Genomic DNA, 17,922 nt, shown 5'->3' on the forward strand with positions numbered 1-17,922 from the left:
CCTTTTCGATACCTCAGATTTCTCATCTGTAAAATGGGAATGATAATACCTACCTCATGTTGTTTTGAAGATTACATGCATTAGCACACATTAGAACGATGCCAGTCAGTAAGCATACACTATGCATTCTGTAGAACGGATGGCTTTGGAAAGCACTAAGGTATGGACATGCACATCTGCTCGTTAGCCTGGCAGCTCCGTGGGGGCAGGGATTCATTGTCATCATGGAGTCTGGCATACAACCTTACACATCAGAGATCTCCTGGAAATGTTTGTTGAAAGTACAGCCATTGGACTGTACCCCAGTGGGGTTTTCTAATTGACCAGAACAATTCAAACAATAGTGAGGAGATATTTTCTAAGTGTTCTGGTTACGTAAATTTGTTCTGTGGAGTGGGAACAGCAAGCCACTGTTTGATTCTCAAGAATATGGAGGTTACTCTTTTTTTTCCCCTAAAGATTTATTTATTTGAGAGAGAGAGAGAGAGAGAGAGAGAGAAAGGGAGGGGGGAAGGGATAGGGAGAGAATCCCAAGGAGGACTTCCACCCCAACCCTGCTGAACGCGGAGCCTGATGTGGGGCTCGATCCCAGGACCCTGAGACCATGACCTGAGCTGAAACCAAGAGTCAGCCATTTAACCAAGTGAGCCCTATCCAGGTGCCCCTGGAGGTTGCTCTGGAACTAGTTTTGGAATAATGAAACGAGGATTCCCTGGTGAAAAGAACGAGGCCTTTGTAGTTGAGCAAATTCAAATCTTGAATCCACCTTTTGAGTTGTGTGAGCCCTGGACAAGTCTCTCAGTGGGCCAAGGGCTCAGTTGTCTTCACCTGTGCAGGTGGGTAACTTCTCATTCCCCACCAGATGTTGGCAGCCAGTTTGTTAAAGGAGGTTGAATTCAAAATGGGTGGACTGGTTGGTCTGACTAGAATATGGAAGCCATTACCACCACAACGGGAAGATTCACGTAACAAGGGATCATGTGGAGAAATAGCTACAAGGAATCCTCTTGATTGTGAAATCAGGACTACGGCTGCCAGGATGGGCTCCAAGTTTGCCCCCTGCTGGTGTCCTCACTTATTGCAAAAGGACAGTGTGTTTATTTTCTCAGTGGTGTTCTGACCGCATAGCCCCTCTGAAGCCATTGACACTCCTTTTGGCCTGTGGACAACTTATGGCTCCCTAGGAAGAACTTTGAAGACCCCGGGTGTACACTGTTCCCTGATATGTGCTCTCCGCTGAGATTGAAGGGAGTGAAGAACCCAGTGTGAAAGATGCAAACTTTCCTTCCTTAGACCCCTTTTTCTAATTCCAAGCCATCTTTTCCCTTTTTGGAATGAATGGTGGAGTGATAGCTTTAAAAAGAGACAAATACCGAATTTACAATCTCAGTTACCCTAGTGGTATGATTGTTAATAGTTCAAGCAGGTGATAATTCTTAGTTGATTTTTAACCTGTTGCTTCAAAGGTCATTGCAAAGCAGTTAAAATGTTACCAAACAAACGATCCGATTTGCAATTAGTTATGTCAAAATGCAAACTTCTGGTCTTCCTGAGGCTGTTGGGTGCACTGACGCAGTGGTCTTCTGTTTCAGGACACAGATCTATCCCAGCTGCTTCAGGTGGGGGGTGTCTGTAGTGTCAGGGCTCTCGCTGCTTGAGGGGCTGGTGCACTGCCACGAGTGGGTGAGCATTTAATAAGTATCCCAGCTATTGCTGTGATGTGGACCTTCTGATGGATTTTTTTTTCTGTTGTACTTAACATAGATGACTGAACTTACTCAAATTCCTTTGCCTCTCTGAGTCTCACTAGTTAAGAGAAGGTAACAGTGATCTACTTTAGTATTTGTGAGGAGTAAATGAGGTCAACAGGGAGAGGACTCGGGGCACTGCCCGGCATAGTAAACACCAGTGTCTTTCCCTGGCCTTTCTTTGAGAATCTGGTTTAGTTCCAGCGACCCAGGAAATCACACCACCAATAAATCACTGATAGAGGAACAGCTCATAATAGACCCGGCTAAGTAGAATCACTGATCATCAGTACACAAAGTAGAAATAACTTCAAAATGAATTTAAGAGAATAAGAAGACACTGAAAGAGTCAATCCACAGTTTAAGATTGCAAGGAAAACTGTTTCTTTAAGGAATTAAATTGTCTGAAAGCCCTTTATAAATACTAACTTACATAGGAGAGATCATGAGTCATACTCACTTGCCTTTTAATCAGACCTTTATGGTCTGCCATAAAGGGAACTCTTAATCAGTTTAGCTATGTTCTGCTCATAATACATGCTGTCCACACCTATACTTCTCCATCTAGATGTTTTACTAAATTCATTTGGAGTCTTCTCTAAATTAGTGAACACTTACTGTATGTAAAGATTTTATGTACACTTACTATAATTTTTAAAGAATTAAGAGAAAATGATCTCTATATTCCAGCTCACCATTACTCTGTATCAAAAGTATTTTTTTTTTTTAATCTAGATGACTTAAATCAGCTTTCCAGGTCAACATTTTCCATCCGGACCTAGCTCTGCCCTTCCTTCCTTCCTTCCTTCCTTCCTTCCTTCCTTCCTTCCTTCCTTCTTTCCTTCCTTCCTTCTTTCCTTCCTTCCTTCCTTCCTTCCTTCCTTCCTTCCTTCCTTCCTTCCTTCCTTCCTTTCTTTTTTTCTCTTTCTTTCTTTTTTTTAAAGATTCTGTTTATTTATTCATGAGAGACACACACAGAGAGAGGCAGAGACACAGGCAGAGAGAGAAGCAGACTCCATGCAGGGAGCCCGATGTGGGACTTAATCCAAGGACTCCAGGATCATGCCCTGAGCGGAAAGCAGACGCTTAACTGCTGAGCCACCCAGGCATCCATAGGTCTTCCCATTCTAACGAGCTGTGTTGGCTAATACACACACAGACCACATGGCCCCATCATTTTTAATGGTGATTAGATAGCTTTCTTTCTGTTGACTTTCAGTGGTCACATCACTCATCTTGCTATTTGGATGCTATCAGGTATGACTAGGGACTCATTTCAATGGCGTGTTTCTCTTGCACCCAGAAAATCACAAGATTAATGAATTGTTGATACCAATGTTGGTACTGGGAAGTGATGTGGTGCTGTAACAAACATGCAAAAATATGGAAGTGGCTTTGGAACTGAATAATGGGTAGAGGCTGGAAGAATTTTGAGGTACTTGATAGAAAAATTTAGAATGCCGTGAAGAGATTGTAGATAGAAATATTGCCGTTAAAGGCAATTCTGTTGAGGGCTCAGAAAGAAGGGAGAAGTGCTATAGAGAAGGTGTCTATTGTCTTAGAGAAGACATATATCACCAGAAATAGAATGTTGCTAGAAACATGAATGCTGAAGGTGCTTCTGGTGATGTCTTAGAGGGGAAGGAAAAACATGTTATTCAACCCTGGAAGAAAGGTGCTTTTTGTTATAAAATCACAGAGAACATGGTTGAATTATGTTCTATTTTTGGAAGGAGAGTAGAACTTGTAAGCAATGAATCTGGACATTTTGAGGGGAGAATTCCAAGCAGTGCTGGAAGATGCAGCCTGGCTTCTCCTTGCTGCTTATAAAAAATGTGAGAGAAAAGAAAGAAATCAAGGAAGGAATGCCAAAGCAGAAAGGAGCCAGCACTCAATGACTGGGAAGATTCTCAGCCCATCTAGACAGCATACTTCATCCACAGCGCCAACAGTGTGGCTGGACAATCATTTGCTCAAGAACTCAGGTGTGTGGCTGATGGATCCAATCAACCATCTCAGTGGAAGCCAGAAATGGAGATGGGGTTATCCTGGAAAGCTTTGTGGAAGACCCACTTGTCTGATGATTTGGACCTCTGTGAATTGCATGGGAATCTGACAGGTCTTTGAGAATTTTATATCAGCATAATCACTACCACCCTGGACTAACAGGGGTAGAGGCAGCATGAAATGAAAAAAAAAAAATGATTCTGAGGGCAGAGGCACAGATGCAGAAGTTTGGGCTGATGAGGCCCCCTCAGGCCAACAGGGTGAGGCTGCCATCCTGCAGGCCCAGAGGACAGAGCATAGAGCCACAGGGGATTATTCTCAGGTCTTGACATCTAATGGAACTTGCCCTGCTAGTTTTTAAGACTTCTTTGGGACTCATTACTCCCCTCCCTTTTTAAAAAATATTTTATTTATTTATAGAGACACACAGAGAGAGAGGCAGAGACACAGGTAGAAGGAGAAGCAGGCTCCATGCAGGGAGCCCAATGTGGGACTCGATCCCGGGTCTCCAGGATCACGCCCTGGACCGAAGTTGGCACTAAACTACTGAGCCACCCAGGCTGCCCCTCATTACTCCCTTTTTGACTTCCAATGTCTCCTATTTGGAATGAGATTTTTCTACCCTATGCTGTGATATTGTATTTTTGTAAACAGATACCTTCTTTTCTGGTTCCACAGATGGAGGGGAATTTTACCAAAGGATGAATCATACCCTAGCTCTCACCCATTAGTGATTTATACAATTCAGAAGATGAAATTTCTGGACTCTGAATTGATGATATTTCGATGAGAGTCTGGATTTAGATTGGACACTGGGATGGTTAAGACATTTCAGAATGTTGGGAATGGGGTGAATATAATTTTGCATGTGGGAAGGATGTGAATTTTGGGAGGCCAGAAGGTGGACTCTTATGGGTTGAATTGTGTCCCTGCCCAAAAATATATTGATGTCCCAACCCCTTATACCTCAAAATGGAATTTACTTGGAAACAAGGTTGTTGCAGATGTAATTAGCTAAGATGACATCATTCTAGAGTAGAGTGGGCCTTTATTTTATTTTATTTTATTTTATTTTGTTTTATTTTTTAAAAATATTTTATTTATTTATTTATTTATTTATTTATTTATTTATTTATTTATTTATGATAGACATAGAGAGAGAGGCAGAGACACAGGAGGAGGGAGAAGCAGGCTCCATGCCAGGAGCCCGACACGGGACTCGATCCCAGGACTCCAGGATCATGCCCTGGGCCAAAGGCAGGTGCCAAACTGCTGAGCCACCCAGGGATCCCTGGGCCTTTATTTTAATATGACTGAGACGCTTATAAGGAGAGACACAGATACAAAGACCCACAGGGAGAAGGTGGCCATGTGACCACAAAGAAAGATTGGAATGATGCATCTACAAACCAAGTAACAGTAAGAATTGCCAGTAAACACCATAGGTTGGCAGAAGCAAAGAAAGCTCTCCCCGCCCCCCGCCCCGCCCAAAAAAGAAAGAAAGCTCTTCCCCTACAGCTTTCAGGGGGAGAAATAATCCTTTTAGGAATATTGACACCTTAGTTCTAGACTTTTAATCTCCGGAACTATGAGAGAGGCAATACATTTCTGATGTCTTAAACCTACCTCGTTTTGTTGTACTTTGTTATAGCCACCCAAGGAAGCTGATATAGATTCTGAAACACTTAATTTGAATTTTTGATAATCTGGACACAACGTACAATGTATTACACATTAAAACCCTTTCATTAAATATATTCTATCCTGGATTTCCTTGTATCCACACTTTCATTATGGTTGACTATAAATAGGACAAATGAGTCTTTATTTATATATTGGGTAAAATTTGCCAGTTTGTTTTGGTAGCTACCTATAAATATCTACAGCTAAGCAATAAACATTGGTTATACCCCATATGGTGGTGGTTCAAAAAAACTGAAGTGTTCTCATTACATGAATTGCAGAAATGGTAGGGGAGTGCCCCACCCTTTTAGGTCACCTGCCTAAGCAAACTGCAATTTTTTTATATTTTTTTTAATTTTAATTTATTTATGATAGTCACAGAGAGAGAGAGAGAGAGAGAGAGAGAGGCAGAGACACAGGCAGAGGGAGAAGCAGGTCCATGCACCGGGAGCCCGACGTGGGATTCGATCCTGGGTCTCCAGGATCGCGCCCCGGGCCAAAGGCAGGCACTAAACCGCTGCGCCACCCAGGGTTCCCCAAACTGCAATTTTTAAATAAAAGTTTATACATTTCCTTAGAGCTTAGTCAATTACTCATAAATTTATTTTATATTGACTTTCCCACTGAGATACTGATGTTTCTAATGACTGCACTCCTTTTTACTGGGTCTCTCTTCTTTATCAAGTTATCAAATTTTAGTACAAGTGTGCCTTGATAGCAATAAAGGTGTCTTTTGTGCAGGAGGCTGATGTTCTCAGGGCATCTTTGGTAGAGTGTGCGCTGTCAGCTAAGAGAGCCCTCATCCACCTCAACTACTCAGGAAGCCTATGGGGAAGGAAGGAAAGAAAAGGAGGAAGAAAGCCAGTTTTCTTGTAGTTGTAGTAAAATTGCTGTAATTCATTTGTACACCCGTATTTGTTATGCCTGGTCTGAAAAGAACATAAATTAAGCATGGCTGGCCAGAAAAAAGACTTATGATAGAATATCATCCTGTGTATCTATTAAACATAGGCTAGAGTTACAAGGTTTTCACCCCTACTTCACAATGCAAACCCTATTTTTTGTAAAGATTTTATTCATTTATTCACGAGACACACACACACAGTGAGAGAGAGAGAGGCAGAGACATTGGCAGAGGGAGAAGCAGGCTCCACGCAGGAAGCCCGATGTGGGACTCGATCCCAGGACCTCAGGATCACACTCTGATCCAAAGGCAGAAGCTCAACCACTCAGCTACCCAGTTGTCCCCAAACCCAATGTTTTATGATGGGCATTATCACTACAGAAATTTTCTTTTAAAGAAAGGATGGCCAGGTCCATTCTAGAACTTTCTTTGGTTATTCATGACAGTGCTACAGATAAATTGGGTCCAGTGGTACCGTTGGAATGGATGTAATACATATTGAGTGTGAAAGAATAGCATAGAGTGGAAATTACTGAACAAATCCTAGGTATAGAAACTCCTCTGTGAATTTTTGGTTTCAGTAGGCTGTTCCAAGTTCAACTTTGTTTTCTTAATTGAAAGAAATGTGGTACAAAAAAAAAAAATGCTACTCCCACCTGCGGGTTGATGGGCTGAGTGGTTTTGTTCCTCATTTGGAGAAAGTGTTTAAACACTGACCCTTGAATCTCTTCCTCACTTACTGATTCAGCAGGTCTTGGCAGGGAGGGGTTGAGACTGAGAATATTCATTTCTAACAAGTTCCCGGGTGATGCTGACGCTGTCTATTGGCTGGAGACCTCACTCTGAGAGTCACAGCTTAGCAAACAGCAATTTGGAGCAACTCTGAGGCTCGAAGTTTGAAAGATTTCTGTAGCTTTCTTTGAAGATGAGACACTAGAGGGCGGTGTGATCCCAGCACACGGGGACAGAGAGCAGATGATGTCACCTCAAATCCAGACCTTTGCTTCAGCCTAGGAATCTCTGATTTTTTATTTGCTTTGTTTATTGACAGTTCACATAGGGACTTATTTATTTTTATTATTTTTTTTCACATAGGAATTTATGTGTAAGAAAGGTCCCAAAAATAAATTTAAAAGCTGCTCTCTCTCCAGTCCCTTTAAAAAAAAAAAATCCTAGGGCCTGCTAGCTGGACAGCAGGAGCGATGGAGGGGAGGGGGTACATATGATTTTATATCTCATTATTCAGACAGCTTTAGTACATAGATAAATTGGCTCCTTGGAGTCTGGTGTTTCTTAAAGTGTTTTCAATGAACTCAAATTCTATTAGTAACAGAACTAGAGTTTGAGACCAAATAAATTCAAAAGCATTCAATTAAATAGTTCTATGAGTTCCTTGCTGGACTGTTCCTCAGAGTGTTTACTTGTACATTGGAAACCCTTGTGAAGAGGATATCCAACGCAGGGCCTCTGTGAGTATTTTGGAAAGGAACGCCAATCTGGTCCTAATGCTTCATTTTTCTAGAAGGAAGTAGAGACTGGAAGATAACATGGCTGCTGGGTAGTGACAGGGCCTGTCTCCTGAGTGCAGCTCAATGTAATTTCCACGGGAAGTATGTGTGGGCCTGCATGCAGTGACAATGCCCACGTGAGTCAAACGTGCTTCCTGTTTGGGGCCTGGAGTCTTCATAGTCTACCTGTTGGGCTCCTCTTCCTCCAGGTGCCTGGAGGCTGCACCCCATCCCTTCATACAGATGATGCTCCAATGCTGCTGTCCAGACAGGACTTCTCAGGACACCTTGTCCAAAATGTTTTTTTTTTTTTCCTGTCCTTATTGCTTTGTCACTACTTGCTATATATTAATATGCTTAATGGCTTTTGTGCGTTTGTTCCCTTTGAAATAGAAGAGCCAGAGCCATCTTGGTGTCTACTATATTCTTGATATTTAGTAGGTGCTCAATGAACATTTTTTTGGATACATTACCTAGTGCTAGCAAAGTATATAAGCTAAGATTGATTATTGTATCAGAGTTCTCCAGAGAAATAGGACCAATAGAAGTTACATATGTTATGTGCTAAAATGGCAAAAACTAGTGTGTTTTCTAAAATGGTTCTAATAAGACTCAGATAATCTAAGCACTATATGAATGTGCAGACAAATTTCTACTTGCATTTCATTTCTGGGGTTAAAAGTACAATATCTGATAATTTCCAACAATTGTTTAAATTTAGCAGTAATTTATTTGTATATATCCTGGTATGTTAGAGAACATTCTTACAGGCTTTGGGAAGTTTGGATTTAAATGTCATTAAGGTGATAGGGATTTTTATTTATTCAAAGGCCTCTCTGAGAAGGACATCTACACTGGGTTTTACTGCAATTAAGGTCACTGCCTTGGAAAATACTGGCCACTTCTTTATTTTCCATCTTCTGATTCTCACAGGAGTGCTTCTCATGTGCAGACTGAGGTGCAACCATACATGGAGGCAAAGTCAGGTAGATATGGTTCCAGGCTTCTTTGATGCACAAAGGAAGAGACCCTGAAAGGTGGTGGTGGGGTGCTGGTGGTGATATGCTGTTGCCAACAGACAGAGGAGCACAGATATTTGGGAGATTAACTAACTGAAGATAAAATCCACCCTTTGAGAAGACCTCTCCTGCTGAGCCACACAGAGCTTACCTTCTCTCCTCTAATCACATGGTCCGTCCTGCCCTGTGGACCATTGAGGAAAAAGGAGAAGGCAGTGGGGAGTGCATGTGTGCTTATGTGCGTGTGCGCTCATGTGTGTGCATGCATGCACAGTCTTAGATATAAAAGAAAGCCCGAGTTTATCTTTGTGTATGGTACACACTTGTGGATGGCGCAAGAGAGTGCACTCTTGCACCGTACACAAAGATAAACTCAAAATGGATGGAAGATCTAAATGTGAGACAAGATTCCATCAAAATCCTAGAGAAGAACACAGGCAACACTCAGCCACAGTAACTTCTTGCAAGATACATCCAGGAAGGCAAAAGAAACAAAAGCAAAAATGAACTATTGGGACTTCATCAAGATAAGAAGCTTTTGCACAGCAAAGGATACAGTCAACAAAACTCAAAGACAACCTACAGAATGGGAGAAGATATTTGCAAATGACCTATCAGATAAAGGGCTAGTTTCCAAGATCTATAAAGAACTTACTAAACTCAACACCAAAGAAACAAACAATCCAATCATGAAATGGGCAAAAGACATGAACAGAAATCTCGCAGAGGAAGACATAGACATGGCCAACAAGCACATGAGAAAATGCTCCGCCCTCACTTGCCATCAGGGAAATACAAATCAAAACCACAATGAGATGCCACCTCACACCAGTGAGAATGGGGAAAATTAACAAGACAGGAAACCACAAATGTTGGAGAGGATGTGGAGAAAAGGGAACCCTCTTACACTGTTGGTGGGAATGTGAACTGGTGCAGCCACTCTGGAAAACTGTGTGGAGGCTCCTCAAAGAGTTAAAAATAGACCTGCCCTACGACCCAGCAATTGCACTGTTGGGGAATTACCCCAAAGATTCAGATGCAATGAAACGCCGGGACACCTGCACCCCGATGTTTCTAGCAGCAATGTCCACAATAGCCAAACTGTGGAAGGAGCCTCGGTGTCCATCGACAGATGAGTGGATAAAGAAGATGTGGTCTATGTATACAATGGAATATTCCTCAGCCATTAGAAACGACAAATACCCACCATTTGCTTCGATGTGGATGGAACTGGAGGGTATTATGCTGAGTGAAATAAGTCAATCGGAGAAGGACAGACATTATATGGTCTCATTCATTTGGGGAATATAAAAAATAGTGAAAGGGAATAAAGGGGAAAGGAAAAAAAATAAGTGCGAAATATCAGAAAGGGAGACAGAACATGAGAGACTCCTAACTCTGGGAAACGAACTAGGGGAAGTGGAAGGGGAGGTGGACGGGGGTGGGGGTGACTGGGTGGTAGGCACTGAGGTGGGCACTTGGGATGAGCACTGGGTGTTATTCTGTATGTTGACAAATTGAACACCAATAAAAAATAAATTTATTAAAAAAAGAAAGCCTGACACTAGATATGATGTGTTAAGGAATTCGTGTGTTAAATACCTGGCTTAGCTGGAGTGGTGCTGTCTACAGTAAGAGATACAAATTTCCACAAGTACATTCACATTTACTATTAGTGACAATCAATGAGTCTTCTGGTAATTTCACTTTGAAAGGAGGTTAGAGATAGTGTTCACCATGGAAGATGATGCTCCCTGGAAAAGAGTAAGCAACCTTGCATAGAATCTCAGATTTCCCTGGTGGAAGAACTTTGGGAGGGATGACCTTCCAGATGATGTCATATTATTTACCACTCTGTCCCTTCACAAGATGGGTCCTCATGAAGATTGACTTATTTGGAGACCTATTAGATTGATTGTCCTCTTCCTCGAGGTAAAGTAAATACGTATCAAGTTTCTATCACTAAAGCTCTTACATAAACAGAGTAGGTGGCAATAAAAACCAGAAGCGGAATTACAACAATAAGCAGGAATGATGACAATGAAAAATATTTGGCAGTAGTTAACTGCTTTCCATTTACTTTACAGACAGTAGGGATTTGCTCTTCCATATGGAGTGCTTCTGGGGTTTTCTAGGTCTTTCTTGTGTAAGCAGCTGATGAAATGACTATGTGCGGAGCTCTCAATGAGCCTGACTGGGAGTCATCTGTTTTCTGTGCTCCAAGAAGCCTACTCTCTTCTTTCATTCATTATGCTTCTGTCTAGCCTGACCATGGGTTGTTTGCACAACTCCATAATTGAACTTGGACCTAAAATTCTGGTCTTTTTTCTTCATGACCTTCACAGACTTATAGCTATTTCTACTGTCCTGGAGAGGTTGAAATTCCTCTGCCCTCTGAATTTTGGGTTGAGAAAATCAGAGATCAACCTAATAGAAGAAACACAATCTTCCACTTGATGGGGGTGGGAGAACACCACTGCCTCCTTGGACAGAGGAGGAGTAGACTAGGCAAAAGTGCCAGGATTGGGCAAGAATATATAGACATGGAGGGGGTGATATTGAGGGAGAAGGAGATGGAAGTTATACCCCTCAACTAAGCAGAGCAAGGCTGCTGCTAGTATTTTCCAGGTTCTTGAGTTCAAATATCAACCCCATCATTTTCTAGCTGTGATTTTGGGTGTTTACATGTGGTAGTTGATGCTGTCCTTGATCCTCCATGCTGCCTCCAGACAATTATTCTCAATCTTGTGGCAGAAAATAAAAATGTTCACTTCTTTGGAATTCACTTAACTTGACCACTTTGTCATGGTCTAGTTGCTGACACTGATTGCCCCTTCTCTCTTCCTCCATCTTCCAAATCCTTGGCATCAATTCTTCATCCCAAGTCCTGATATTATCTTACAGTTCTTCAATATCCACCTTAAATGTGTCTCATCTTCCCAGTTCCTCAGTCTTCTCATTTCCAGGGATCCCTTTTCCCATTCTACCTCAGTTCCTCATTCTCATGGCCACATCCTATTCTCCCTCTAAAAAAGGGATCCAGTCAAGGGCTCTGTCTACAATGACCTCTTCTTGCTTATGTCATCAACTTTGTGCCATTGGGATATCTCTGTTTTGCTTCCAATATCCCAGCCTTCTCTCCTTTATAATTTCTACAGTAATCATGCCAATGCCCTAAACTCTATTGCTTTTCCATGTTTTGATCACTTCTCTGTGGAAAAAGCCTCATCCTAAGGTTTCTTCAGAGTACATTTCTTAGTTGGTGATTTTGCATTCCTGATTATGTCTGTTGGACTTAAAGCTGAGTTCTCCAGTAAGGCTTTCCCCATCTTCCATGGAGTTCCTGGAACGCCCTTCAAAGAAGGAGTACTGAAATCTCCTGAATGCAATTTTCAGCAGTTACTCAGGGATCCTCTGGATTCTGATGCACCCCACTTCCAAGCTGAGGACTTCTCTGATACCTCTGCTCAGACTGCTTTCCCCAAAAGGGACCACTTGAGTATCAGGTGTGCACCCTGCCTGGTTTAGCGTTGCACAAGGGTGTGTGTGGCAGGGCTACCCTGTTTAAAAGATATATGCACATAGATATCTGAAATTCTTCAGCCCACCAAAGACTCTCATCCCCTTCATACCCTCTGGAAGCACTTGGACATGGGTAGTGAAATACAACCTGTCTTCTTGTGATACCCCCTTAGTTTGAATAACCACCTATAAATATTACTTCTAGTGACCTACTTGAATCCGGCGATGCCTATCTAGCCACATTTCCTGAGATTCTGAGTGCTCAGCGTGTACTCCAAGCAGGCAATTCTCTATCAAAACCAAATCAATTCTTCTTAACCCGTACTGTCAATAAGCAGTAAAAATAATACCTCTGGTAGGGCCTATTTACCCTGACACCTGCTTGGGCAGGCATTTATATGACATGCTTTCTATGTTTTGTTTTTAATCCTCTGAAAAGTTCACAAATTAGATATTATCTCCACTTGGAGATGAGAAAGCAGACATTCTGGGAGAGAGAATGCAGCTGGCCCATGGTCATGCCGTTTAGAATCCAGTTCTGTAAGGATGCGAGGTTTGAACTCTCCTTGTACCCTTTGGGTGGGGCATGCTAGTCTTAAGTTTCCATCTCTCATTCCTTTCGAGTTGTTCCCAGGTCTTGTTTACTTTCTCCTCTGTCTTTGCTGGCTACTTCCCAAATCAGAATTGTGTGGTGTAGAACTTATGGTTGCCATCTAAAATGATGAACACTGGGGAGCATGGGTGGTACAGTTGGCTACATGTCTTGACTCTTGATTTCGGCTCAAATCATGGTCTCAGGGTTGTGAGATTGAGCTCCGTGTTGAGCTCCCCACTTAGTGGGGAGTCTGCTTGAGATTCTCTGTCTCTCTCCCTCTGCTCCCTGTGCCTGTGCTCTCTCTCTCTCTCTCTCACATAAATAAATAAATCTTAAAAAAATGATGAGCATATTAAATACCATGTATTACCCCAACTGATAATAAATGTAGCATGCATTCCCTTTTTCTTATTGAAAGATAATTGACATCCAATATCCTATTAGTTTCAGATGTCCATCATAACAATTTAATATTTTTAGACATTATGAAATGATCCTCAAAATAAAAGTACTTACCATCTGTCACCATACAAATTTATTACAGTATTATTAAGAATATTTCCTATGCTGTATAGTACATTTCCATGGCTTATTTATTTTAAAACTGGAAGTTTGTGCCTTTTCATCCCTTTGCCTATTTTGCCCATCCCCCTCCCCTCCTCCTCTATTTCTCTTAGGTATCAGTGATCTGTTTCTGTTTTGTTTCATTTATTTATTTTGTTTTTTAGATTCCACATATATAAGTGAAATCATACAGTATTTGTTTTTCTGTGTTTGCTTTATTTCCCTCAGTATAATACCCTCAAGGTCCATCCATGTTTTTGCAAATGGCAAGATTTCATTCTTTTCATGGCTGAATAATGCAGCATGCACTCTTGAAATCAGTTCAGTGGACTTTTACAAAGTTTTCTTTGGACAGTTTAAGCCCCTACAAGCTGTTCCTTGGGCGAAAGGGATCCTGTACTATTTGGTGCTAGTGACATCTCCAGTGTCAGGCTTTCAGTGACATGGTGCTTAATTCCCATCTGTAAAGGTTCCTGAATTGAAAGTTTAGGGGAACTGAAGAAGAGGGAAAGAGCATTCACATTGAAAGCCACGTTTATCCCATGAATGTGAGGAGGTGTAGACCCCTTCTTGTCCTTGCTTCCAGAACTTCCCGTTCCAGCTGCTGGCACCACTAGCAGAGCTTTGGAGGTTGCTTCAAGGATGCCTTGCCTTTATTATTACACCTAAGAGTATATGATCTGGATTAAATGTTGCAGCCCCCCCTCCAACCTTGGGCAAATTATAAGAAGCAGTGACATTGTAATTATTATTTGACTCATGTATCTTCTCCATAGCAAGGAATGCAAGTAAGAATGCTGTACATATTACTATTTTGCTCTTGCCCTCTCTGTTCTGATACAATCCCCCGCCCCCCCCCCCCCCCGCCCCCCCAGGAATGAGTCCTTTTCCATACTTTGTTTTGCCCTATAAGATGAAACGAGAGTGGTCCTGTATTTGGTGAAACCAGTGTCTGAAGCAAAAAAGTAGAAAGGTGTCTTTGATCAGCTGCTTCCTCCAGCAGATAAATAAAGCTGGTCTGGGCTTACCTTTATGGTCTGAAAAGTGAGAGGAGAGGAGGCTTTATACAGGAGGAAACGGGATTCACAAGGTGAGCGGGGTGCTCTGTCCTCTGCTCCACGGGGACACAAGGCCAGCCGCCATCAGGTGCGAACTCAAAGTTCTGGTTTGTAGGGCAGATCTGTAACAGCTGCAGAAAATCTTGATTGAACAATGAAGCATGCCGTGGCACGCCGTGGCATACTGCAATCCTCAGCAGACAGGAAGGACCAGAGTTCATTAGCACAGAGTGAGGACACTTCCACCTTTGCATCGGCAGAGCATTGATCGTTCCCTGTGTTAAAAATAAATCACTGCTATCATATTAACAACTACTTGGAGAAGCTAAGTCTTTGGATTTTCTCAGCATCGCATTTTGTGAGTGGCCAGGAGCCCGGTCAGACACATTCCTGCTATTACTTTGCTAGCTTCCTATTTTAATCTCACTCCCTGGGGTTTATCAAAGTCACATTTTTTTTTTCCCCTGGAACATCTAGTCGGGTTGAATTTTTGAGTGCACACACTTGCCTTTTCTTTCCATGACATTTTAGTTTAATTCCTATCTCCAAAGCTGGATGTGTTTTGCTCCCCTTCTTCCATTTCCTTTGTGAAATTCTCCCATTCTAGGATCCCCAAAGCAACTTGGTCTCTCGGGTTGAAGATTGAGGCATCTGCATCTCTTTGTGGCCATTGTTAAGGCGCTGCCTCCTTTTCCCTGTCATATCACTTACATCTGGTTTTGAACTACCTCCTTCCAGACGTTTGCAGCTGGCTTCCGGACAGCATTTTTCTCCCTCTGTGTGGGTGTAGCTCACAGGGCTGGCACTCATTAGCCCGACAGCACTGTGGATTTTATATAATAACCTTGAAGCTCGTGTACATTCTTAGATTAGGTCAATTGTCCTTATAATCATTTCAAAAGATAGGAAAGGAAATAAAAAGAAATGACAAGTTTCTCAATTTGTGTTTATTAATTTTTTAAAGATTTTATTTATTTATGAGAAACACACAGAGAGAGGCAGAGACACAGGCAGAGGGAGAAGCAGACTCCACAGAGGGACCCCGATGTGGGACTTGATCCGGGGACTCCAGGATCACACCCTGGGACAAAGGCAGGCGCTAAACCACTGAGCCACCCAGGGAGCCCCACATTTTGTGTTTAGTAGAAGGGAACAGAGTGTAGGACCTGAATAGGAATTTGCTGTGGGTACTGTAGATCCCTCTACCCTCTAAGATACCCTCAGCTTTCTGAGTCACCTTGCCTGTGGAGGAGAAACTCAAATGTGGCATCTCTACTAGTGGTCGGTGGAGTGGACACAGCTAAGTTCCATAATATTGCTCTGCCCCTAATTCCAGAGTTTTTTTTTTTTTTAATTTTGAAGGTCTGGAAGAGCTAAACTGGTGAAAATAAATTTGCAAAATTTGCTTCCCATTACCCAAGATGCCTAAATTATTTTAGCAACTATGCTTTATACTCTTCTTGATAACCCACCAGTTCCTACAGTGACCCCAGTATAAACTCTGACTAGAAAGTTACAGACTATCAAAATTGGATACCTGAAAATGGAAATATGAGCACTTAAATTTCACATACCTTCAAATACAATAACATTGTAACTTACTCTTTAATGTTAAAGCAGGAAAACTGTGGTAAATTTAGATAAAGCCAGCATATGTTGTTCTAATCTGGGCCAGGATCGGATGGAGCAGAAGCTGACGCTAGAGGAAGTCAGAAGAGTTGTTTAATTTCTATTTCTCCACTGCAAATAGAAAATGAAGTAGTGTGGGTTTTTTTGAAGACTTTTGATTAAAAATAAGCAAACTGCAGGAACTAGAACAATGCCTGGTTCATATCAAGCACTGAATTAATTATTAATAAGAGGTGTTACTACTTTAGACGGAATTTCCACTAGGGCAATTCAAAGTTTTCAGCCTCATGCAGACAGTCTGTTCTCTTTTTTCCATTAGAGCAATGGTTGTAGTTTCCAAAACTTATACGTCTGCTCTGCATTATAATTAGGCAGTTCCATAAGATATTTGAATTGCGAGTGTCCTAGAAAGATGTTACTAATATGGTCTCTCAATCAAAACTCAGGCAGCCCAAGAAACTGTGTATGCCTGGACATCTCACATTTAGAAAAATGATTATTAATAGTAATATCATCCAAGACTTACCAAGCCTTTACTGTGTGCTGAGTACCCCTGGGTACTTGATGTGCATGTCCTAGATCATTTAATCCTCAAAAAAATCCTATGAAGTAAGACTGTTCTTGTCCTCATTTTATAGATGAGAAAACAGGTACAAAAACATGAAGAAACTTCAAGTCATGCAGCATGCAGGAATATTTTCAGCGGGACAAGTTGACAGCACCAACAAAGCAGAAGAAAACAAATCCCCTGGAAGCTCCATCAAATACCACATCAGATAGTCTCATTCCTTCTTCCGTTGTTGGGGTGATAGGAGGCTGGCAAATTCAACAATCTATTTTTTTCTCAGTTTGGTTTGTTTTTAGTTCTTTCTGGATGAGAGTCCTGCTCTCTGCCTCTCCTGCTGCCAGTATCTGAGATTGCCCAGCTCGGAGTCCTCTAACCCACCTCCCTCCTGGACTCTGTCAGGGCAGAGTCCAGACACTGAGGTCTACACGCTGCCAAAGCCAAATTCCTCTGTAAAGTCAAACAGAGACTTGATTTTTGGATCTTGATCTCTTGGGGATTATAGGTGCCTGAAAGGGGGGAAATGCAAGCCAATATCTTCCCCAGATGGCTATGATTAAAGGAAATTAAAAAATATTTATTTATTCATGAGAGACATAGAGAGAGAGGCAGAGACATAGGCAGAGAGAGAAGCAGGCTTCTTATGGGGAGCCTGACATGGGGCTCGATCCCAGCACCCCAGGATCACACTCTGAGTCGAAGGCAGATGCTCAACTGCTGAGCCACCCAGGTGTCCCTGATTGAAAGAACTTAATTCAGAATTTCTTTAGAATGTTGTGCTCAGTGGCTTGAAGTCCTTGATCCACAGGTTTTTGGAAGACTCCCAGGGCAGCCTCTCACCACCTTTCCCCCCTCAGCCTCCACAAGTGATGTTTTTTAGCCTCTGAAAGAGTAAAGAGACATCCAATGGTCAGGTCAGAATGCTGTTGTTTTCATCTTGCTTTTTTACTTTTCAACTCCATATGAAAAAAGTTTTGGTACGTAAGGAAGAATCTATGCATCAGGAAAGGACTAGACGCTGTCTAGACTCTAGAGCACCTTTTCCCTGGTTACCTGGTTCTGGCTTTTCATTGCCAGGTGAGCTATTTTCCAGATATGTACATTGTAGATCTCTAAAAGC

The 17,922-nt window shown here is 42.0% G+C and overlaps 1 protein-coding gene across 7 annotated transcripts in view; it reads right to left on the reverse strand.

Annotated features, from left to right (window-relative positions):
• The window catches only part of LOC486150 (thiamine transporter 2-like), a 42,550-nt gene extending 24,884 nt beyond the window's left edge, over positions 1–17,666 (reverse strand). Inside the window, exons 1-3 of one of the 7 annotated variants that reach the window (XM_038574030.1) lie at positions 16,764–17,666; positions 16,211–16,348; positions 14,579–14,883 (exon numbers count right to left, since the gene is read on the reverse strand). The gene's annotated coding sequence lies outside the window, so the exon portion shown is untranslated. The remainder of the gene's footprint in view (positions 1–14,578; positions 14,884–16,210; positions 16,349–16,763) is intronic. The other 6 variants (XM_038574035.1, XM_038574033.1, XM_038574031.1 and 3 more) reach the window with 6 other exon arrangements.
• Between the last annotated feature and the right edge of the window lie 256 nt (positions 17,667–17,922).

This window comes from Canis lupus, chromosome 25, assembly GCF_011100685.1.
Source record: "Canis lupus familiaris isolate Mischka breed German Shepherd chromosome 25, alternate assembly UU_Cfam_GSD_1.0, whole genome shotgun sequence".
In the NCBI taxonomy this organism is placed as follows: Eukaryota; Metazoa; Chordata; class Mammalia; order Carnivora; family Canidae; genus Canis; species Canis lupus.